The sequence below is a fragment of the Halichoerus grypus genome, chromosome 10, assembly GCF_964656455.1.
Source record: "Halichoerus grypus chromosome 10, mHalGry1.hap1.1, whole genome shotgun sequence".
NCBI lineage: Eukaryota > Metazoa > Chordata > Mammalia > Carnivora > Phocidae > Halichoerus > Halichoerus grypus.
This window is the reverse complement of record NC_135721.1, coordinates 81,913,408-81,939,249: the sequence shown is the minus strand read 5'-3', so window position 1 is coordinate 81,939,249 and position 25,842 is coordinate 81,913,408. Positions and strand designations below refer to the sequence as shown.

Below are 25,842 nucleotides of genomic sequence, written 5' to 3'. Positions count from 1 at the left end.
TCTCCTTCCCATAAAGAATGACACTGAGATATTGCCTCATCCCTTACATGTAACCTTGTGGTGCTGAAGTAAGGGAGAGATCCTGGTCTGAAGAACATTCATTCAGAGGCTGCAAACTCCTTTCTTGTTTCTGAATAGTAGATAGAGACAAGCCTATGGCAGATGAATAGAATACCAGGTGAGAAGTTTCAGATTCCAGAAGTCAGCATGCAGAACGTCGCACAGAAGTGCACATGAGAAGGTATAAATTATCTACCTACTGGGGTCTCATGACTCCTAATATCCTCCAGCCAGCCACATATTCACCATTTTCAGTTTCCTTTCCATCATTCCTGGGCTTTTCCCGGGAATTGATCTGGATAGAAAATTCTAAGAATATAGTCCCACTAGCTCAGAAATTAACTTTCCATGAAACCCTGGATAAAAGACACTTCTAACTTTTCATATAAAAATAATATTTAATGTTTTTAATTTAAAATTATATTGTAAAATACATTTAATGAATTATAAATAGCTCATTTCATAAACAATTAAAAATCAAACAACCTCCCAAATTATAAAGATGAAAGTATAAATCATCCACAACTCCACCACTCATAAATAACCATCGTTATCAATAACATACATTCATGTATGGCAATCAAGTCTTCTTTCACATTTATTGTTTTTTTTTTTTTACAGATTATGCAATTACTACAGCTTTGTAGAACATTTAGAGAAATCAACAAAACAATAAAGAGAACCCTATCACTCAGAGATAATTATCCTCAACAGTTTGTTTATATTATTTTAGTCAGCCACTCATACCTACACACTCTGTTTCTCAGTTTTACAAAATTAGAATTATATTATCCACTTTTTGCTATTAGCCCTCTTTTACTTAAAATATAAGAGGGCTTAGTCTTCTTCAGGAAATTTGGCTGTATCCAAGACTAAATTGATTTTATATTTTATTACTTTTGTAAAATACTCTTAATTTATTTCAGAGTATTGGAAATAACTGTATAGTGATTTTTACTATTCTTGACAATTTTTAGTAATTCCATTCATTCCCCTAGCATGTGTTGATACCTGCTATGCTGGGTAGCAGGTTTAGACTACAGTCCAGGATGGGTATAGTGAGGGGCTGATAGAGTGTCCATAGCTGGGGAAGGGAATGGGTGGGCTGAGTGACAAAGGAACCTTGAAAGTGGTTCCTGGGGAGAGAGGATTCCAACATCAATGGGTGAAACCAAATCCTCAACTAAAGAGACTAGGTAAAGGCAATAATAATAAAAATGATAATAATAATAATTATTATCATTGGGTGCCTGGGTGGCTCAGTCGTTAAGCGTCTGCCTTCGGCTCAGGTTATGATCCCGGGGTCCTGGGATCGAGCCCCACATCGGGCTCCCTGCTCCGCGGGAAGCCTGCTTCTCCCAATCCCACTCCCCCTGCTTGTGTTCCCTCTCTCGCTATATCTCTCTCTGTCAAATAAATAAATAAAATCTTTAAAAAATAATAATTATTATTATCATTATTCTTTTTTTCAACTCAAAACAATTTCTTCAAACCCATCTCTTGTCCTCTTGAGGCAGGAAAGGAATCATGGAAGCCACCATGACAGGGGCCAAATTTTGCCTCTTCTTCTCACAAGCCATCCAGGAGTAGACATGGCATGATCTGACAGGGGTTTAAACACTTTTGGCAGTAGTATGTCAAACAGTAGTACAGAGTGTTAATTACAGGAGCTCAAATAGGAGACTGGTGGGGTCTAGGCAAGAGGGGATGGCGAATCAACTAGGCAGAGTAAATGGAAAAGAAGGAAGGATTGAGTGACATTTCAGACATTGAGTGAACATGAACTGATGACTCACAAGATGTATATAAAGAGTTGTATAAAGAAAAGAACCAGATAGATGGTGGTATCATTTATCAAGATAAGAAGCAAAATATTTTTATTTTGTGGGATATACGTGGTGAGATAATGGATTAAATTTCAGCCTGAAAGGTTGTGGAACCATAGATTTGATATAGGAGAGAGACCAGAGCTAGAGATCCAGCTTTAGGAGTCACTGGTATATGGATGGTATGTGAAGCCAGCAGATGGACAGTCAGGGAGTTAGAGAAAAGCACTGGTGGGGGGCTGTTTCTGGAGGTGATACATAATAAATTCCAGGAAGATCATGGGGACTCGGAGGAAAAGAATCAAAAAAGAATGATGTCAAAAATCTAAAGAAAATTAAAGAGAGGAATATTAGCAGCTGCAAATATGAAAAGAGGCTGTGCATAAAAAAGATTGAACATGCTCATGTTCATGGCCTCAGAGAGGTCATTGGAGATATTTGTAAAAGCCGTTCTTACATGATGAGAACAGACACCAAATTCCAATTGTTTCTGGAATGAGTGGATGTTGGAGAATTGGAATCAGCAAACATACTAAATCCTTTCAAGAATTTTAACTATTAATAGAAGAAGAAAGCCAGGGTCTCGGCAGAAAAAGGACTTTAGATATGATAGTATTTTTTAAGATGTGAGATATGCTAAAGACAAGAATCCAGAGAGTTAAGACACATGAAGCAGAATGGATAATTGATGGACCAAGCAAGGACTGAAAGGAGATACAAGAAAGCAGTGATTTCCAGAGCATGGTGAGGCACTGCAACTCATCTTAGACAAGTGGAGGAAATTCTCTGAGATAAGACAGAGAATGGTAAGGAAGGGTCACATAGATCTGTTTGAAAGTGAGAACATAGGGATATGATGAATAAAGGGAATTCATAGCCTCTATTTTCTCTGTAATAAACGAGGTGAGAATTTAATGTTTAAGTAAGGCTTGACTATCAGCCTTGCATAGGAAATGGTAAAGATTTTAGCTAATATTAATAATGTTAAACCATAGTGTTCAATCTACATGGCCTGGAATTAGCTACCTTAAATTGAGAGGCAAACAGGAACTCTAAAACAGGACAAAACACAATTATTTTCAGTTTTACTATGTTTTCTTATCTTTGATATTCTTTCACATGTTTAGAAAGCAGTTATTCAATGTGTATTATTACTTTATGTTATACTAGTTGCTAGAAGAGCAAATAGAGCTTTTCAAGCACACTTTCACAGAGATTTCATAATATCATTAGTTTCATAAATTTCACCTCTGCTGGTACATTCTCCTTTGCCAGTGTTCCCGGTAACAAGGCAGTCAAGATGAAGCAGAACACCCAAATTTTGTTAGAAGAAACTTCAAGATGTGTTATTAAGTCTCATCTTAGCATCCAGTGCTTTGATTTATTTCTTTTGACATGTTCCAGGCTCTCTCTTTATCTTCATTAAATTCACCACACTCCCGGCCAGAGTGGCTGAGGTGTTCGTGAAGCACTGGCAAGTGTAATGCTCATGAATTCAGGTGAAGTCTCTGGTATGGATTTAGCATCCCAGCATATCTGTTTGGAAGGAGCTTGGGGCCAGGGGATTTTTGTGACCCTGGAGCAGCTACTTTACATTCTAGAATGAAAATTACCTGCAAAAGAATATAGTTTCGTGAGGCAGGGTTATCTTTCCTAGTAGGAACTAAATTAATACAGACAACACTCGCCACAGCATCCCAGATTAAGTTGAGGGATATGGGTTTTTCAAGCAATGGTGGGACTGTGGATCTCTGCTCTGGAAACACTAAGGATTAAGGAGGAAATGGGCAATCACTGATGGGCAGCACCGGCTCACAGTAGACCCCAGTAGTAGGTGGGGTGTGTCTAAACCAACCATGTACTAAGTTTTCACACTTGCCTAATTGCTCTGTGTACAGACCTGAGCTTATTACCCTCAGTTCTACAATGACATTAGATACTTTCTGGTGCCAGTACACCAGTGGTGGTGCCAATAGAGCTTATTCCATTTCCTCTCAGCAATAAAAAATGATTCTTCTGGAATAGTTATGGCTCTCAGTAGTCCTGGAACTTACCCAACAGCCAGCCTCCCTGTGATACCCTGTAGCTCTCCTTTGCTTGCTTGACAGTCATAAAGCAGGAGTGTGTGCAGGCAGCTGGGCTGAGTCTTGGTGCCAGGTAGTACCCATGAGTAAAGGAGGACAGGATGTGAGGTAGGAGTGGTGGCACATGGTGGGGGATCCCAAGTGGTACCTTCATCCTTTCACAGAACCCTAGGGGTCCAGAGAGATGGAGGCAGCTTCTACATTCTGGTACAGCTCATATAAAATGCTCCCTTTATAGAACTTTGCAGATACTTTGATTACTTAGCAAAATCATCACCATCATCATCATCATCATCATCTAGTGCCGCATGTGGCTACAGACAGTCCTTGGAGCTGGTAGAATATCCTATAGGCCATATTCTGGTGGATGGGGTTAACAAAGTGTTTTGAAATCAGAAACTCTCACTAAGCTTCCTGGTCAACTCCAGGTGAGAACACTATGGGTTTCTTCTGGCATAGTCTCATGCCTTTTCCCAACAGTGAGTTCCCTGCAGGTAGCAGCTTAGCCAAACCTGATTCCAAGAAGAGGAGCTATGTGGAGAGGACCCACAACCCAGAGCCTCAGGAATAAGAATGATGCTTCTTTCTCTGGAGAGAGAACAAGGGGGAAGAAGATGTCACCAACTTCAAGTTGTGGTCCCAGCTTGTCCCTCTCAGGTGTCTGCCACTCTCCCCCTCATTGCCTTGCCCACTGGTGTTACATCACTTTTCCTGTCACCCCCTGTTGTCTGTCCTTGCAGAATGCAAGCAGACCTATAAGTTCTCAAGGCAGTGTGGTTTCTCATAGCTAGGGCCTGTGAAAGGAGAACTGCTGGCCTCATATCAAGGACATTCTGTTCATCGCTGCCTGCACCAGGCCATCCCCTGCTGGATCTCCCCAGGGTGGCATCCTCTGTGCCACTCTCTTGTATACTGAACACATCCTGTGTCCCTAATTCTCTGTGTTCTGGCACACATGCCCCCTGCCTGGAACATACAGACTCCATGCTGAAGACGAACAGCCCTTTCCAGGCTACACTTGGTCTCTTTCAGGTGAGACCTGGGGGGGTTAACTAAGTGTTTTGGTTTAAAAGATCTCCTGCAGGTTCACAGGCCACATAGTGGTGAGTAAAAGTTAAGTGAAAGCTGGTGAACAGTATCAAAAAGACTTTTCAACTGTCTCACTTAATTGTGTTTGAAGGGACTAGTGATTTCTTCCCCACAACCATCCACTGCAGACTGGTTTGGTGTCAGGAGTAGGAGGAGCTGTTTCGTGGAATCTAATGCCCAGATCAATAGCCAAGGCTCTAAAAATTCAAAAATAAAATTAAATAACATATATAGTTATTTGTTTCTATTTATATGTATATGTATAGATATAAATTTTTAAAATTATTGTTCCAGTCACTCATTTTCAGCACACACAATTGAATGTGCTACTTGGGCCTGAAAGACCACCATGAAGCCTTCTGGAAGATGAAGAAAACATTTAAAATTTCCAGTAGAAATAAAAAAGATCTTAGATCTTAGTGGGTAAGGGGAGGCTCTAAGTTAAGAAAGAAGAACATACCAAGTTGGCCTTTTAGGCCCCAAGTTACAGGGAATGGGCTCCTCTCTTACATGGAGGAAGCCCAGAGCATTGCCCAACGCTTGTGTGCTCTCCCTGTTGGTGCTGTGGTTTACGTATGACACGCAGCCCGTGCCACACTGCTAAGGAGTCCCTTCCACTACAGTCTCCCGTAACTGCCAGCATTGCTCAGTATTCTTACTCACAAGGCATTCTTTTCCCAGAGCTTCTGGGTCTACTTGATTTCAAATCAAGATGGCATTGCCTCTGAAGCACCTTCTTGTGCGGTGTGTGAGGGTCGTCTGGGGGACAAACTGCCTGGACAACAGGCAAAATACAAAAGTCACCTTGCAAATCTGGGAGCAAGATGGCGGAGGAGTAGGAGACCTGGATTTCGTCTCCTCTCAGGAATTCAGCTGGATAGGGATCAAACCATTCTGAACACCTACAAACTCAACAGGAGATCGAAGAAAAGAATAGCAACAACTCTCTGAACAGAAAAGCGACCACTTTCTGGAAGGTAGGATGTGCGGAGAAGTGAATCCGAGGCGTTATTCGGGAGGATAGACGGCGGGGGAGGGGCCTCCGTCGGCCGCTTCTGGCAAGTGATAGAGCCACGGAGCACAAAATCGGAACGTTTAGAAGTCTGCTCCGCTGAGGGACGTCACTCTGGTGGCGAAGTGGGGGGTGGAACCCTCGCGGGACAGTGTGGTCTCAGGACCCTCGGGGTCACAGAAAGACCGGGGGTGCCTGAGTGCGGCAGAGCTCCCAGGTATCGGAGCAGGGAAGCCGGCTGCAGAGACGGAGCCCAGGCGCGGGCTCTCAGCTCGGGGTTGCCATAAACCGTGATCCGCGGCACAGTCGGGCCACTGCTCCTCCAGCAGGGACCCAACAAGCGGCAGATCCGGGGAGACTCAACTTCTTCCCCCGGGAGGAGAGGTGCGAGAGCGCACCGCGGGGATCTGCTGGGTTTGGAGACTCCACCCGGGGTCGGGTCCCAGATAGAAAGGCGTGGTCACAGGCCGGGTGAGCACGGAGTGCGGCCGGAGACCGGGGAGACAGGAGTGACTGACTGCTTTTCTCTGGGGGCTCGCTGAGGAGCGGGACCCCGAGTTCTCGGCTCCTCCGGGGCGGAGACTGGGAGGCTGCCATTTTCACTCTCCGCCTCCAAAGCTGTACGGAAAGCTTGCAGGGAACAAAAGCTCCGGAGAGCAAACCCGAGCAGATTACTTAGCCCGGACCGGCAAGGGCGGGGTAATTTTGCCTCCGGCAAAGACATTTGGGAACCACGGCAACAGGCCCCTCCCCCAGAAGAACAGCGAGAACAGCCGGCCAAGACCAAGTTTACCGATCAATGAGAACGGCAGAACTCCAGCGCTAGGGGAATACTGCACATAGAATTCATGGCTTTTTTACCATGATTCTTTAGTCTTTCAAAGTTAATTATTTTTTTTAACTGTCTCTTTTTCTTCTTTCCTTTTTTCTTTTTTTATGAATTTTTCTTTTTCCCTTTTTCAACCAACATCTTATCAATCCCTTTTTTTAAAAAAAACATTTTTATTTTTCATTTTTAAAGTCATATTCTATCCTTTCATAATAGTTACCCGTATTTTTGGCATATATATATAAGTTGTTCTCTCTTTAAAATCTTGAGATAGTTTCTTCTAACAGATCAAAATATACTCTAAATCTCTAGTATATGGTTTTTTTCTACTCCCCTGCCTGATCACATTCTCTCCCTTTTTTCTTTCTTTCTTTCTTTTTTTTAATCCTCTTCTTTCTTTTTTCAAACAACTTATCAAATCCTTTTTTAAAATTTTTTATAATTTCCATTTTTACAGTCATATTCCATCCCTTCATCATATCAACCCTGATTTTTGTACATATATAAGTTTTTCTTTCTTTAAAATTTTGGGAGGGACTTTCTTTTAACAGACTAAAATACACCCAAAATCTAGTGTGTGGCACTGATCTATAAACCACCCTGATCATATTTGATCACATTCTGTTTTTGTTTTGTTTTGTTTTGTTCTGCTTTTGTTTGTTTTTATCTTTACCTTTTTCTTTTTTCTTTTTTTCTCTCCTTTTCTTTTTTCTCTCTTTCCCTTTCTTTTCCCACTGCTTCAGGTCTTTTCTGATTTGTTTAGAGTATATTTTCTGGGGACGTTGTTACCCTGCTAGCATTTTGTTCTCTCATTAATCTATTCTCCTCTGCATAAAATGACAAGATGGAAAAAATCACCTCAACAAAAAGAACAAGAGGTAGTACCGACTGCCAGGGACCTACTCAATATGGACATTAGTACGATGTCAGATCTAGAGTTCAGAATCATCACTTCAAAGATACTAGCTGGGCTTGAAAAAAACATGGAAGTTATTAGAGAAACCCTTTCTGGAGAAGTAAAAGAACTAAAATCTAACCAAGTAGAAATCAAAAAGGCGGGGCGCCTGGGTGGCTCAGTTGGTTAAGAGACTGCCTTCGGCTCAGGTCATGATCCTGGAGTCCCGGGATCGAGTCCCACATCGGGCTCCTTGCTCAGCAGGGAGTCTGCTTCTCCCTCTGACCCTCCCCCGTCTCATGCTCTCTCTATCTCATTCTCTCAAATAAATAAATAAAATCTTTAAAAAAAAAAAAAAAAAAAAAAGAAATCAAAAAGGCTATCAATGAGGTGCAATCAAATATGGGGGCGCTAACTGCTAGGATAAATGAGGCAGAAGAAAGAATCAGTGAGATAGAAGACCAAATGATGGAAAATAAAGAAGCTGAGAAAAAGAGAGATAAACAACTACTGGATCATGAGGGCAGAATTCGAGAGATAAACGATACCATAAGACGAAACAACATTAGAATAATTGGGATCCCAGAAGAAGAAGAAAGAGAGAGAGGGGCAGAAGGTATAATGGAGCAAACTATAGCAGAGAACTTCCCTAATTTGGGGAAGGAAACAGGCATCAAAATCCAGGCAGCACAGAGAACCCCTCTCAAAATCAATAAAAATAGGTCAACACCCCGACATCTAATAGTAAAACTTACGAGTCTCAGCGACAGAGAAAATCCTGAAAGCAGCTCGGGAGAAGAGATATGTAGCCTACAATGGTAGAAACATTAGATTGGCAACAGACTTATCCACAGAGACCTGGCAGGCCAGAAAGGACTGGCAGGACATATTCAGAGCACTAAATGAGAAAAATATGCAGCCAAGAATACTATATCCAGCTAGGCTGTCATTGAAAATTGAAGGAGAGATAAAAAGCTTCCAGGACAAACAAAAACTAAAGGAATTTGCAAACACGAAACCAGCCCTACAAGAAATCTTGAAAGGGGTCCTCTAAGCAAAGAGAGAGCCTAAAAGCAACATAGACCAGAAAGGAACACAAACAATATACAGTAACAGTCACTTTACAGGCAACACAATGGCACTGAATTCCTATCTTTCAATAGTTACCCTGAATGTAAATGGGCTAAATGCCCCAATCAAAAGACACAGGCTATCACATTGGATTAAAAAACAAGACCCATTGATATGCTGTCTGCAAGAGACTCATTTTAGACCCAAAGACACCCCCAGATTGAAAGTGAGGGGGTGGAAAACCATTTACCATGCTAATGGACACCAAAAGAAAGCTGGGGTGGCAATCCTTATAGCAGACAAATTAGATTTTAAACCAAAGACTCTAATAAGAGATGAGGAAGGACACTATATCATACTTAAAGGGTCTATCCAACAAGAATATCTAACAATTGTAAATATCTATGCCCCTAACATGGGAGCAGCCAATTATATAAGGCAATTAATAACAAAAGCAAAGAAACACATCGACAACAATACAATAATAGTGGGGGACTTTAACACCCCCCTCACTGAAATGGACAGATCGTCTAAGCAAAAGATCAACAAGGAAATAAAGACTTTAAATGACACACTGGACCAAATGGACTTCACAGACATATTCAGAACATTCCATCCCAAAGCTACGGAATACACATTCTTCTCTAGTGCCCATGGAACATTCTCCAGGATCGATCACATCCTAGGTCATAAATCAGGTCTCAACCGGTACCAGAAGATTGGGATCATCCCCTGCCTATTTTCAGACCACAATGCTTTGAAACTAGAACTCAATCACAAGAGGAAAGTCGGAAAGAACTGAAATACATGGAGGCTAAAGAGCATCCTACTGAAGAATGAATGGGTCAACCAGGAAATTAAAGAAGAATTAAAAAAATTCATGGAAACCAATGAAAATGAAAACACAACTCTTCAAAATCTTTGGGATACAGCAAAGGCAGTCCTAAGAGGAAAGTATATAGCAATACAAGCCTTTCTCAAGAAACAAGAAAGGTCTTAAGTACACAACCTAACCCTACACCTAAAGGAGCTGGAGAAAGAACAGCAAATAAAGCCTAAACCTAGCAGGAGAAGAGAAATAATAAAGATCAGAGCAGAAATCAATGAAATAGAAACCAAAAGAACAGTAGAACAGATCAACGAAACTAGGAGCTGGTTCTTTGAAAGAATTAACAAGATTGATAAGCCCCTGGCCAGACTTATCAAAAAGAAAAGAGAAATGACCCAAATCAACAAAATCATGAATGAAAGAGGAGAAATCACAACCAACACCAAAGAAATACAAACAATTATAAGAACATATTATGAGCAACTCTATGCCAGCAAATTAGATAACCTGGAAGTAATGGATGCATTCCTAGAGATGTATCAACTACCAAAACTGAACCAGGAAGAAACAGAATACCTGAACAGACCTATAACCACTAAGGAAATAGAAGCAGTCATCAAAAATCTCCCAAAACACAAAAGCCCAGGGCCAGATGGCTTCCCAGGGGAATTCTACCAAACATTTCAAGAAGAATTAATACCTATCCTTCTGAAACTGTTCCAAAAAATAGAAATGGAAGGAAAACTTCCAAACTCATTTTATGAGGCCAGCATTACCTTGATCCCAAAACCAGACAAAGACCCCATCAAAAAGGAGAATTACAGACCAATATCCCTGATGAACATGGATGCAAAAATTCTCACAAAAATACTAGCCAATAGGATCCAACAGTACATTAAAAGGATTATTCACCACGACCAAGTGGGATTTATCCCTGGGCTGCAAGGTTGGTTCAACATCCGCAAATCAATCAACGTGATACAATACATTAACAAAAGAAAGAACAAGAATCATATGATCCTCTCAATAGATGCAGAAAAAGCATTTGACAAAGTATAGCATCCTTTCTTGATCAAAACTCTTCAGAGTATAGGCATAGAGGGTACATACGTCAATATCATAAAAGCCATCTATGAAAAACCTACAGCGAATATCATTCTCAATGGGGAAAAACTGAGAGCTTTCCCCCTAAGGTCAGGAACGCGGCAGGGATGTCCACTATCACCACTGCTATTCAACATAGTATTGGAAGTCCTAGCCACAGCAATCAGACAACAAAAAGAAATCAAAGGCATCCAAATCGGCAAAGAAGAAGTCAAACTCTCACTCTTTGCAGATGATATGATACTTTATGTGGAAAATCCCAAAGACTCCACCCCAAAACTGCTAGAACTCATACAGGAATTCAGTAAAGTGGCAGGATATAAAATCAATGCACAGAAGTCAGTGGCATTCCTATACAACAACAACAAGTCAGAAGAAAGAGAAATTAAGGAGTCGATCCCATTTACCATTGCACCCAAAACCATAAGATACCTAGGAATAAATCTAACCAAAGAGGCAAAGGATCTGTACTCAGAAAACTATAAAATACTCATGAAAGAAATTGAGGAAGACACAAAGAAATGGAAAAACGTTCCATGCTCATGGATTGGAAGAACAAATATTGTGAAGATGTCAATCCTACCTAGAGCAATCTACACATTCAATGCAATCCCCATCAAAATACCATCCACTTTCTTCAAAGAAATGGAACAAATAATCCTAAAATTTGTATGGAACCAGAAAAGACCACGCATAGCCAGAGGAATGTTGAAAAAGAAAAGCAAAGCTGGCGGCATCACAATTCCAGACTTCCAGCTCTACTACAAAGCTGTCATCATCAAGACAGTATGGTACTGGCACAAAAACAGGCACATAGATCAATGGAACAGAATAGAGAGCCCAGAAATGGACCCTCAACTATATGGCCAACTAATCTTTGACAAAGCAGGAAAGAATGTCCAATGGAAAAAAGACAGTCTCTTCAACAAATGGTGTTGGCAAAATTGGACAGCCACATGCAGAAGAATGAAACTGGACCATTTCCTTACACCACACACAAAAATAGACTCCAAATGGTTGAAAGACCTCAATGTGAGACAGGAGTCCATCAAAATCCTAAAGGAGAACACAGGCAGCAACCTCTTCGACCTCAGCCGCAGCAACTTCTTCCTAGAAACATCGCCAAAGGCAAGGGAAGCAAGGGCAAAAATGAACTCTTGGGACTTCATCAAGATCAAAAGCTTTTGCAAAGCAAAGGAAACAGTCAACAAAACCAAAAGACAACTGACAGAATGGGAGAAGATATTTGCAAATGACATATCAGATAAAGGGCTAGTATCCAAAATCTATAAAGAACTCATCAAACTCAACACCAAAAGAACAAAGAATGCAATCAAGAAATGGGCAGAAGACATGAACAGACATTTTTCCAAAGAAGACATCCAAATGGCCAACAGACACATGAAAAAGTGTTCAATATCGCTCGGCATCAGGGAAATCCAATTCAAAACCTCAGTGAGATACCATCTCACACCAGTCAGAATGGCTAAAATTAACAAGTCAGGAAATGACAGATGTTGGCGGGGATGCGGAGAAAGGGGAACCCTCCTACACTGTTGGTGGGAATGCAAGCTGGTGCAGCCACTCTGGAAAACAGTGTGGAGGTTCCTCAAAAAGTTGAAAATAGAGCTACCATATGATCCAGCAATTGCACTACTGGGTATTTACCCCAAAGATACAAAAGTAGGGACCCGAAAGGCTACGTGCACCCCGATGTTTATAGCAGCAATGTCCACAATAGCCAAACTGTGGAAAGAGCCAAGATGTCCATCAACAGATGAATGGATAAAGAAGAGGTGGTATATATATACAATGGAATATTATGCAGCCATCAAAAGGAATAAGATCTTGCCATTTGCAACGACGTGGATGGAACTGGAGGGTATTATGCTGAGCGAAATAAGTCAAACAGAGAAAGACATGTATCATATGACCTCACTGATATGAGGAATTCTTAATCTCAGGAAACAAACTGAGGATTGCTGGAGTGGGGGGTGGGGTGGGAGGGATGGGGTGACTGGGTGATGGACACTGGGGAGGGTATGTGTTCTGGTAAGCGCTGTGAATTGTGCAAGACTGTTGAATCTCAGATCTGTACCTCTGAAACAAATAATGCAATATATGTTAAGAAAGAAAAAAAGAAGAAGAAGAATGTAGCAGGAGGGGAAGAATGAAGGGGGGGAAATCGGAGGGGGAGAAGAACCATGAGAGACAATGGACTCTGAAAAACAAACTGAGGGTTCTAGAGGGGAGGGGGTTGGGAGGATGGGTTAGCCTGGTGATGGGTATTGAGGAGGGCACGTTCTGTATGGAGCACTGGGTGTTATGCACAAACAATGAATCATGGAACACTATATCTAAAACTAATGATGTAATGTATGGGGATTAACATAACAATAAAAAAATTAAAAAAAAAAAAGTCACCTTGCTTGGGAATAGTAATGTCCTGGAAACTTCTAGAGAAATGGGAAAATTGATTGGATCAAGGTTATTTGTTGTAAATAATATAGAGAATGATGTAATATAGGACAGTCTTACTTTTTATTTTAACCACCAGTAGATGCTTTAATAACAAAAAGGCACAAGTCAGTCTTTACGAAAGCCAGCAATCTTCATGGTTTATCATTTCCTTCATGCCTTTTACAGAGATAAACTGAAAAAAAAATGTTTGGTAAAGAGACAATAGTAACGCTTTAAAAATGCAAGTTCAACCCTCAGTTTCTAAGTTTTTAAAGCTATTTTATTGAAATATAATTGACATACAAATAGCTGCACATAATTGAGGTATACAAATTGATGAATTTGGAGGTAAGTATACATCTGTGAAACTAGCACCACAATCTATGCCATGAACATATCCATCACTTCCAAAAGGTTCTTCCTACCCTCTTTATATATTTATTATTATTAGTTGTTATAAAAAACAACATAAGATTTACCCTCTTCGCAAATTTTCAAGTATATAATATGATATTAACTATAGGCACTATGCTGTAGAGCAGATGTTTAGGGTATTCTTCTTGACTTTGTACCCTTTACTAAAACCTGCCCATTTTCCCCACTGCCTGCCCTTGGCAACCACTCTACTCTCCACTTCTACGAATCTGACCTTTTTGGATTCCTCTTTAAAAAAAAAAAAGAAAAGATTTATTTATTTATTTGAGAGAGAGAGAGAGAGTGGGGAGAGAGGCAGAGGGAGAGAATCTTCAAGCAGACTCCCTGTTGAATGGGGAGTCCAACATGGGGCTTGATCCCGCAACCCATGAGATCATGACCTGAGCCAAAACCAAAAGTCAGATGCCTAACTGACTGGGCCACCCAAGAGTGCCTAGATTCCTCTTATATGCAGTATCAAGTAATATTTGTCCTCTAGTGTCTGGCTTATTTTCTTTAGCATAATATATCCCAACTTCATCCATTGCATTGCAAATGACAGAATTCCCTTCTTTTTAAAGACCATATACTATTCCACTGTATGTCCAAACACATTTTCTTTATCCATTTGTCTATCAATGGACACTTAGGTTGTTTCCATGTCTTAGCTATTGTTAATACTGCTGCAATGGATACAGGAATTCAAATATCTCTTCAAATCCTGCTATCAGTTCCTTTGGGTACATCTCCAGAAGTGGGACTGCTGGGTAACATGGTAGTGCTATTTTAAATTTTTTGAGGAATCTCCACACTGTTTTCTGTAGTGGCTGCACCAATTTACATTCTCACCAACAGTGCACAGGGGTTCCCTTTTCTCCACATCCTTGCCAACACTAGTTATTAATTTTTTTGATAATAGTCACCCTAAAAGGTATGAAATGATATTTCATTGTGGTATTGATTTGCATTTTCCTGATGATTAGTGATGTTAAGCACCTTTTCATAAGTCTGTTGGCCATTGGTACATACTCTTTGGGAAAATGTCTATTCAGTTCCTTTGCCCATTTTTTTAAATTGGGTTATTTATTTATTTATTTATTTATTTGCTATTGAATTGTAGAAGTCCTTGTATATTTTGGATATTAGCACTTTTTAATATTTTATCAGATTTTCGCCTATTCTATAGATTGTCTTTTCATTTTGTTGATGGTTTCTTTTGCTGTGCAGAAGCTTTTTAGTTTGATGTAGTCCCACTTGTCTATTTTTGCTTTCGTTGTCTTTGCTTTAGGTGTCACATCTAAATAAATCATTGGCAAAACCAACATCAAAAAATTTTTCTTCCATATTTTGTTCTAAGAGTTTATGATTTCAGGTCTTACATGTAAGTCTTTAACTCATTTTGAGTTACACTTTGTGTATGATGTAAGATAAAAGTCCAATTTCATTCTTTTGCATGTGACTATCCAGTTTTTTCATGGCCACTATTTTTTCCCATTGTGTGTTCTGGCCTCTCTGTTGAAATTCAGTTGACTGTGTATGTGTGAGTTTATTTCTGGGCTTCTATTCTGTTCCACTGGTCTGTGTATCTGTTTTTATGCCAGTACCAAACTGTTTTGATTACTGTAACTTTGTAATATATTTTGAAATCAGTAAGTGATGTCTCTATCTTTGTCCTGAATATAACTGGGTGTTATATGCAAACAATGAATCATGGAACACTACATCAAAAACTAATGATGTAATGTAGAGTGATTAACATAACATAATAAAATAAAATTAAATAAATAAATAAATAAATAGATAAGTAAAAAAATAAAAAGATTTAGGGTATTTTGAGTATTTGAAAGTATAACTATCAGTGGTAAAGGCAAATATACAGACAAATACAAAATATTATAGCACTGTAAAGATTGCACATAAGTCACTTTAACCCTAATATAAAAGTTAAAAGATAGAAGTGTTAGAATAATTATAACCACACAAATCTTTTAATGAATACACAATATTAAAAATGTAAATTCTTTAAGATTTTATTTATTTATTTATTATTTATTTATTTATTTATTTGAGAGAAAGAGAGAGAGCAGGGAGGAGGAGGAGCAGAGAGAGAGAGACAAGCAGACTCCACATTGAGCATAAGCCCCACACAGAGCTTGATCTCATGACCTGAGACTATGACCTGAGCTGAAATCAAGAGTCAGATGCTCAACAGAATGAGCTACTCAGGCACCCTAAAAAAGTGAATTCTGATACTGACAACATAAAATTTGCATGTTGAATAAGTAAAAGTATAGTTTTGTATGCAATTGAAGTTAAGCTATCAGCTTACAATAGACCTTTTTTTTAAAAAGATTTTATATATTTATTTGAGAGAGAGAGAATGAGAGAGAGCACACGAGAGGGGTTATGGTCAGAGGGAGAAGCAGACTCCCTGCCGAACAGGGAGCCCGATGCGGGACTCGATCCAGGGACTCCAGGATCATGACCTGAGCCGAAGGCAGTTGCTTAACCAACTGAGCCATCCAGGCACCCTACAATAGACTTTTATAGCAATAAAATGTTTATGATAACTACAAAGATAAAACCAATAGTAGATATAAAAAAAAAGATGAAGAGAAAATAATCAGAATATATCACTACAAAAAAATCGAGTTACAGAGGAAGAGATCAAGAGAGGAAAAGCACAAAAAAAAAGAACTACAAAATAGAAAACAACAAAAATGGCAAGAGTAAGTCCTCATCTATTAACTATTAATTAGTTTTTTAAAGACTTTATTTATTTATTTGACACAGAGAGAAAGATAGTGAGAGCAGGAACACAAGCAGGGGGTGTGGGAGAGGGAGAAGCAGGCTTCCTGCTGAGCAGGGAGCCAGATGCGAGGCTCAATCCCAGGACCCTGGGATCATGACCTGAGCTGAAGGCAGATGCTTAATGAATGAGGCACCAAGCACCCTAACTATTACTTTAAATGTAAATGAAATAAACACACCAATCGAAAGATACAGAGAAGCTGATAAGTAAGAAACAAGATCCAATGATATGCTGTCTATAAGAGACTCATTTTAGATATTTTTTTATTATTATGTTAATCACCATACATTACATCATTAGTTTTTGATGTAGTGTTCCATGATTCATTGTTTGTGTATAACACCAAGTGCTCCATTCAGTACGTGTCCTCTTTAATACCCATCACCAGGCCAACCCATCCACCCACCCCCTCCCCTCTAGAACCCTCAGTTTGTTTCTCAGAGTCCGTAGTCTCTCATGGTTCATCTCCCCCTCTGATTCCCCCCCTTCATTCTTCCCCTCCTGCTATCTTCTTCTTCTTTTTTTAACATATAATGTATTATTTGTTTCAGAGGTACAGGTCTGTGATTCAACAGTCTTACACAATTCACAGTGCTCACCATAGCACATACCCTCCCCAATGTCTATCACCCAGCCACCCCATCCCTCCCACCCCCCACCACTCCAGCAACCCTCAGTTTGTTTCCTGAGATTAAGAATTCCTCATATCAGTGAGATCATATGATACATGTTATAAGAGACTCATTTTAGATGTGAGGACACACATGGGCTGAAAGTGATGGAATGAAAAAAATATTTCATATAAATGAAAACCAAAAGAGTGTAGGGTTGACTCTACTTACATCAGATAAAATAGGCTTTAAGACAAAACTGTCACAAGAGATGAAGAAGGTCTTTACATAATGATAAAAGGATCAATTCCAAAGGAAAATGTAACAATTACAAACATACATGCACCTGATATCAGAATATCTAAATATATGAAACAACTGTTGACAAATCTGAAGGGAGAAATAGGTAGCAATAGAATAATAGTTAGAGACTTCAATACCCTACTTTAAATAATAGATAGATCATCCAGACATGAAGGACTAATGGTACAGTAGACTTAAACAATACTAGAGACCATATGGACCTAGCAAACATATGGAACATTCCACCCAAGAACAAAAGGATATACATTCTTCTCAAGCACACATGGAACATTCTCCAGGATACATCACACACTAGGTCACAAAATAAGTCTTAACAAATTTAAATATATTGAAATCATCCCCAGTATCTTTTCTAACCACAATGGAATGAAACCAGAGATGAGAAATCAATAACAAAAGGAAAATGAGAGGACTCACAAAGACATGAAAATTAAACAATGTGCTCTTGAATAACCATTAGGTCATAGAAGAAATCATAAGGGAAATTAGAAAATATTTTGAGACAAGTAAAAATGAAATACAACACACCAAACTTATGTGATGCAGCCAACGCAGTACTAGGAGGAAAGTTTATAGTAATCAATGCCTATATTAAAAAAGAAGAAAGCTCTCAAATAATCTCAATTTACACCTCAAGGACCTAGAAAAAGAACTAAGCCCAAAGTTAATAGAAGAAAGTACATTATAGAGATTAGAGAAGAAATAAATAGAGAATAGAAACATATAGAAAAAATGATGAAACTGAAGTGATTTTTTGAAAAGATAAAATCATCAAACCCGTAGCTAGTCTGGCGAAGAAAAAAAGAGAGAAGACTCAAATAAATAAAATCAGAAAGAGGAAGCATTAGAACTGACACCATAGACATAAAAAAAGATCATAAAGAAATATTATGAACAACTACACAACAACAGATTGCACAACTTAGAAAAAACAGATACATTCCTAGAAACATACAACCCATCAAGATAGAATTAAGAAAAAGATACAAAGTCCAAGCTTTTTCAAAGCCATTGGCATAACTAGTAAATAATTCCAAGGATATAATATCTTCTAAGATTTTAACAAATGTTTCTCAGACAAATGTGTCCTAAAATATAGAGAGAGAGATGTATATATAGATATATATATATATTAAATTTAAAAATATATATATTTTAAAATGCACTTTGGAATGTTTTTAGTCCCACATTAATTTCATTTCTAGAAGGTTTCTATCACTGTCAATAAATTACAGAGTCCTCCAAAGAGAGTTAACAGAAAGAGATCTTGTAGTGTTGCATCTTAATTTGATAAAAATTAACCTGGGTTTTCCATTGCAGAGCACATTCAAGGTCAAGCCCTTGTTAATATGTTTTACAATCTCTTCTACTCATGTACCCCTAAAACATTAGTCTAAGTGACTGTGATCTTTCAGGATATTCACCTCTGTTGACCATGGCTAGCTGGATTCCTCTTCTCTCTGAACGTCCGTCCTGTTGGTGCTGCTCGTGCCGGCTGCTGTGGTGAGTCCTATGAAGGCACAGACTCGCTTCTCTCCAACAATAAGTATGGCAAAAATCTGGTTGAGAGGTGTTGGGGGGGAGAAAAAGCAGGGGCAGAATGTCACTGGAAATGCAACAGGAGGGATGTAAAGGAAAGGAACAGTGAATTGCCGCTTTCTGGGACAGGCTCTCCCTGCTTTCCCTCCCTTGACTGGACTGGATGATGTGATCTTGGGAAGCTGACCCCCAATCGCAGCCCCTGCATTTAAAACCCTACCATGTCCCACATTGCTGAGAGAGAAAAACAGCACAAGCCCACAAGCAAGCTCTCCCGGAATAGGACCTGCTGGTGCTTTTCCTTCCTGAGCAGATGCTAAGCTGGGACAAGCAAGGTGCTGCTCCTAACGCAGCATATGTGCTTGATGGAAAGAGTGTGCTTTTCTATTTTAAATTTAAGTGAGGTCCCCCGAGTAATGCACAGGCTCACCTTGGCCTCTGTGCCCACCCACAGTATACAAAATCGACAGTTTCTGCCTCAGGCATCATAACCTCAAATGCTAAAATTGTCTTGAATGACTAAAAATAAATATATTCCCTAAAACAGGAACATAGGAAGTGTGCATGTGGCAGTTTGCCCTTGAAGATTTTGTGGGAGGGATTTTAGAGATTGATGTTGAAGATGACAGAGACTTTCTCACTGACTTCTGTAACAGCAGCGTGCCTGTCTCAAAGTTAACGAGTGAAAAAAAAAAAAAAAGAGGAAACTGGAATCCTACAAGTATTAAGTCAAACCATAAGAAATTACTATTTCTGTAGGTCAAAAACAGTCAAATATTTCACATATCTCAACCCATTTGAAGAGTTATGTAGGTTACAGTCTGCAATGATCTAGGTTGGATCTAAATTTAGGGAATTCTCAGTTAATCAATCCCCTTGCTGTGAAGTGGTGACAGGCAATGAAACAAAGGGCCTCCAGCTAGTTCAACACGGTTTTTTTTCCGGAACTGTGACAGAAAAGAGAAAATTTGCTGAAGCCCTAGAGATGCGGTTGTCAGGGAATTCTCTTTACAAGGGTCATGTAAAGTCATTAGAACTAAAGCTATTTGCAGATGAAGGATTTGCCTTCAATCTTTAATAAACAATAGAATTCTGCATCGGAGTTCATGCTCATTTGGGAAGTGGGAAGGTTCAAGTGTAAGCGCGGTGTTTTTGAAGTCACCCTGCTGGGGAAAGTGGCATTTCTGCTCATCAGCCTCACACACCTGAGGGGACCTTTGCTTTGCGGGCGGTGCCGGGTGCACCCCTGCACGCTGCAGAGGAGAAGATAAACAGATCAGCATCACAAAGGCACGCCGCGCTGCTGTGTACTGAGAATACTCATTAAATCGCCTTCTGCAATAGGATCCTATTTGACTCATTATAAATTCATAATACGCGGGGCTCGCTGTACTTCCATGCTAACTCTACATTTGTCAGACTGTTTTAACTCTGCTACATTACCTCCGCGCCACATTCGGCTGCAGCCGGGCTACCTTTCTCTGCTGATTCTGACAGATTTGTTTTTGTTTTTGTTTTTATTTTTAAATTGAAAGCAGCCTCAGTATCCACGAAATAAGCTTTTAGACCTGTCTATTCTTGCACATGTAATGGGTTGTAATTTTGCAATAGGATTTCTTTTTTTTTTTTTTCATGAACTGGTTATTGACTTTAAAAATCTTTGAAAATATTTACTAATTAAGCATCAGTATACACAAAATAATAAGCATTTTGAAGTAGTCCTTTGGCATCCCTTTCATCTTCTGGAACTGAGGAGAAGTGGAGACAGCCACCCACTAATGTTGAGTGCCAAGGTGTGCATCTTGACTCAGCCCGCTGCACAGCCATAAAGCATTTCATTGCCCCATACCTCGGTTTTCTCTGAGGTAAATGGGAATAATAACACATACGTGCACTAAGGAGTTGTTGGAAGTCTTAACTGATAGACCCCAAAACAAACAGCGCTCAATAAATGTTAGTTATCATCCTCACCATTGCGATCATTATGTAAAGTCCACTTCATCTCTTGCTCTGTAACTACCCTTAAGTGATTCTTTTTCTCAGTACAGTGTCTTTCAGAGATAGAGAACTAGAGACTTTCACTGTGACTTATTGCCACTAGAGTTTGTTCCGAGGGTAGTGACAACGCACAAGGACTGAACGAAATACCTCACTTTCTACAGAACCCTTCAAACTCACACACTCTTTAAAATTATGGAATGTTTAGGAGCGCCTGGGTGGCTCAGTTGGTAAAGTGTCTGCCCGATCTCATGGGTGCTGGGATCGAGCCCCAGTCGGGCTCCCTGCTCAGCCAGGAATCTGCTTCTCCCTCTCCCTCTGCCCCTCCCACCCCCCCATTTGTGCTCTCTTCCCCCATCTCTCTCAAATAAATGAAATCTTTAAAACAAACAAACAAAAACCCTGTGGGATGTTTAATCCTGTCAGTCTCTCCACCAAAGCAGTAAGTAAACAATATTTGATTTTGGTCCCTGCTATTTTAAATGTTTAATGATAGAAGATTCTGCTAAGAATGTGAATTCATTATCTTGTGGCATTTTGTTCAGTAAAGTTGCTTGCTGGAACTCATAATGATAAAATCCTCTCACCTTAAGAGTCGAAATAGAAACAGAGATAAATAATTCTTCTTGGTAGTCTCTCCGCATGGATGGCAAGAAGACCAGTCACTTCTGTAAAAGCCAGTAATGCCTCTTAGGATCTAGCAGAGGGGAAGAAGCATAAAGAAAAAGAAAATAAGCTTCTGGATCTGAACATTCCCTTGAGTTAGAGAGTCAACTATAACGGCAGGCTGCAGATTCTGATGGCAGTGCATCCAGACCCCATTATCATTTAATGGCAATCAAACACTAGCTGGTGTTCAACTCTCAAATAAAGCAAAATAACATGGCTCTTCGATTCAGCACTTAAAAAAAAAAAAAAAAATAGATGCTACCGAGCTGTGTGGACTGAGCTTGTAAGTCCTCCTTACCTTGTTGTTTCTCCTCTGGCATCCCAGCCTCTCTATGAGCTTGGAATGTGTGCTTTGCTTTTTCAGTGTCATTTCGTAGCCTCATCTAGGCAGCCTCCCTCATCTCTGGTTACCTCTGGGTCTGTTTTGACCAGCTCAGCTCCACAAGTCTCAATGGGACAGTGAGGGCTCAGAGTGTCTCAAACTTAAGCTGCTTTTGGAAATTGATAGCCATGCCTCATCTGCTTCATTGAGTTTGAATTATTTGGGCAGAATCCCCTTCTTCATTTTCCCCACTCGGCATGAGGCATTTGAATTTCACCTTTCACAGTTTTCAGCCATATTTCTGCTATATATTTTCTGAGTATTATAATGCTTATCATCCACTGCTTTTTGACAAGGTGACTCTTGAATCATCCCCCATGGAGAGAAGCATGGTCCCAATTTTAGAAATGGAGTAAAGGCTATTTGAGTAACTTTTTCAAGAGACTGAGAAATGTTCTTGTTAAAAAATAATTTCTTCTCCAGCTTGAGTCCTGAGAACTTTAAATGCTATTATCTTTCCTCTCCAATAGGGTTTCTCCTACATGTTTTAAATATATTAATTCATTCACCAAATATTTATTGAGTGACCACACACACAAAAAAAATAAGTCCTAGAATTCAGCTTTAGCCTATTTCCTTTTTCTGCCTAAATTTCAATATCTTAATTAAGGTTATCAGAGTTAGCAAATAAAAATACCAAGATAACCAGTTAAATTTAATTTTAAATAAACAACAAATAAAAGTTAAGTGGAAGTGTGTCACATGCAATATTTGGGACATATTGATCCTAAACAATTATCTAAAATACAAATTTGATTGGGCAGTCTGGTGTCTTATCTGATAACCTGTGTTTTATCTGAACACCTTAATATTCAATGCTAAATGCTAACTTCTTCCAGACTAAATCCTAATCTAATTTCCCATCAGAGAATAATTTTCATTTGAACCTCCTTCGCCTTCCCAGTAACCCAGATTTAAAATTGTTTCCTTGTTTGTCCTTTAATTATCTCTCATCTGAAACTCAAACATAACAGATACATTTTCACACAAATTACCCTAAGAATGTGTCAGCAGAGAAAAGACAGATTTGTCCTGTTCATTTAAAATATGTTCAGTCCTTGAGTACCTCTGCCTTCAATTCCTGTTTGTTTCTGACTTGACCTTTCTCTAGTTGTGTGTGATAATAGCAAAAGTATGTAACAGTGAAAAATGAGTAGAGAAGAATCATAAGCTGGAAGCAGGGCAGATTCGTACAGTACTTTCATCCATCCATCACTAATGTTCCATGAGCCTTCTTGATAGCCTTTGTATGGTGAACTCAAGTTCAAGGTGAGTTACCAATGTCAGTGGGAAAATGCAAAGTAGAGCAGACAGGCTGATTTAAGCATTTCAGGAATATTAAATTAACTGATACAATAACCCACAAAAACATAGTGGTAAGTTTTTCCTCTTTGACTTATAATACTTAGTAGTAGAGACATGGAATTAGCTTCTCATTCAACTACACTTGAGGTCATTCGTTGTGACAGTGTCCGAATTAAATTAAAATTAAAAGAATTTAAAATTAATACAAAAATGAAAAAAGTAGCTTATGGTTAAAATAATAATTTAAAAAGTAGCTTATGGTTTTATTTTCTGGTACATGAGTGGTTTTTGTCAAGTTATATTCACAGCAGAGTAGCTTTCAGAAGGCTGTTAGTGTGGATGAACACCTTAAAATGGAGAATATGGTTCTAGATCTTGGATGTGATATCTTTTGAACGGTGAGTCAGTGTAGAAGAAACTGTTGGAAAAATTGCTCTTTTCATAAACACAGTCAAGCAGTTATCCTGCTGAGTATCTTGTTAAAACAATAGCTTTATCCAATATATTTCATAAATTCAATATAAATTTTTCCTTTAAAAAGCAACTCTTGGAGGGATGCCTGGGTGCCTCCATTGGTTAAGCACTGGACTCTTGGTTTTGGCTCAGGTCGTGATCTCAGAGTCCTGGGATCGAGTCCTGTGTGGGACTCCTTGCTCAGCGGGGATCCTGCTTTTCCCTCTGCCTGCCGCTCCCCCTCCTTGTGCTCGCTGTCTCTCTCTCTGACAAATAAATAAATAAAATCTTAAAAAAAAAAGGCAACTCTTGAGGCACCTGAGTGGCACAGTCTTTTAAGCGTGGGACTCTTGGTTTAGGCTCAGGTCATGATCTCAGGGTCATGAGATTGAGCCCCACGTCAGACTCTGTACTCAGCTAGGAGTCTGCTTAAGACTCCCCCTCCCTCTGCCCTCCCTCCTGCTCTCTCCTCTCTCTCTCAAATAAATAAATAAATATTTAAAAAAAAAAAAAGGAACTCTATTGCTAAGGACTGAGGATTCTAGCTTCTAATAAAATATGTATGGTCTTGCTACTGTTAAGAGAGTAACAAATAAGGGATTGATTGGTGAACAATAAACACTACCTCAGAGAAAAGAGTATTGCAAGGCCATCAACATTTCTTCCAAGGTTAATGTTGATCACTATAACAGCACTTCAGATGTCTTATGGGTTAACTTGCTTCAAGTCAGCACACTCCTGGCTTGCTGACTTGAGGCCCTTCATCTGTAATAGAACTAATTTACTTTCTTTGAGATTTGCAGATCACTGGCCTTGGGAAATAAAGGACCAGAACGTTCTAAGACCACAGAGGCCAGCAAGTCTGTTTCAATCCCCCTTAGCTTTCTGATTAGCCTAGCCATCTTTTAGCAAAATCTTTTTCTTTTTTAAGTCACACAAATGACTTTACTGATCTCCCTTTGTGCCCTCCTTTGCAGAAAGAATAAAGTACTCTTGCACCAGCCCTGGGGCACCAAGGAACTAGAACTTCTTGCACAACCTCTGAGCACTGGGATAACTCTGTAGCTGGCATCATGGAGTCTGTACGTAATCAAGAAATGTCATAGACCACTTCACTCCCTTAACAGATTAAACCCCTTTAAAAATCTCTAGGCCAGAAACCTTGGACTTGGCTTTTGGATAAGAGTCTGCCTTCTCCCCAGGAGGCCGGCCTCCTGAATAAAGTTCATATTCCTTTCCAATCAAAACTGCTCTCTTGAGAGAACACCTGTCACCTTTCGAGTGACAGGCAGCCAAAGTTGGGTTTCAGTAACAATACCACACCTTAATCATCTCCAGATGGATTCTTCTCAAGGGGACTGGATTGTGTGACCTGACTTGAATATCAGTCTCTCAATGTTTAACAGTTTTTCCTATTAGAAATGCCTGAAATCTAGCTAAATATTGCACATTTTCATGTAGCCCAATTCAACTTAATTCAACGCAATTGCATGCTTGCTGGTGAGGGGTGGAGGGTGGGCAGCACTATACAAGGTGCTATGAGAACGTAATGAGCCTGTAACAGAGCTGAGCTGACAGCACCTACATGTAACAAGGCATGCAAAGCCAACATGAGTGAGGGTAATGAAATTGCAACATGCTCTGGGGTAACAGGTATAAGGATGGGGGTTATGCCCCATAAGCGTCTATGATAGAATATTCTTGGGAAAGATGAATTCTCAGGTAATCAGCAAAGAATGACCCTCACTAGTCAGAGAGCACATGGGGAGGGTGTTTCAGGAGAAGAGACCAGATGGTAGGTCTGGGGAATGGTTGGTCATCATGCTCCAAGGTGGACTAAATGATAAATTGCTGCAATAAACTCTTCAAAGTCGGGGACCATATCTTATTCTTCTTTAGCCCAAAGCCTGGCAGAGTAGGTGCCCAATATGGATTTTCAGTAGGGAACCATCAGAGGCCCCATCCCTGCCAAGAAGAATAAACTTATGCTAAAAATGGGCCAAGGCTTTGGAGACTTCAACATTCGGGGAGGACATCCTTTGATCCTTATCGCCTGTTTATCTTTGGTTGGGGATT

The 25,842-nt window shown here is 39.6% G+C and overlaps 1 long non-coding RNA gene across 3 annotated transcripts; it reads right to left on the bottom strand.

Annotated features, from left to right (window-relative positions):
- Nucleotides 1–491: 491 nt before the first annotated feature.
- LOC118527339 (uncharacterized) lies at nt 492–21,923 on the bottom strand. Of its 3 annotated transcripts, XR_013441886.1 has the most exons (5): nt 21,545–21,923; nt 18,845–18,979; nt 13,338–13,452; nt 3,941–4,138; nt 492–3,499 (listed from the first exon to the last, which is right to left on the bottom strand). It is a non-coding gene; the product is annotated as an uncharacterized LOC118527339 (long non-coding RNA). The 3 variants fall into 3 exon arrangements; XR_013441887.1 differs by lacking the exon at nt 3,941–4,138 and having other exon boundaries at nt 21,545–21,909; XR_004913067.2 differs by lacking the exons at nt 492–3,499; nt 3,941–4,138 and having other exon boundaries at nt 13,321–13,452; nt 21,545–21,808.
- Between the last annotated feature and the right edge of the window lie 3,919 nt (nt 21,924–25,842).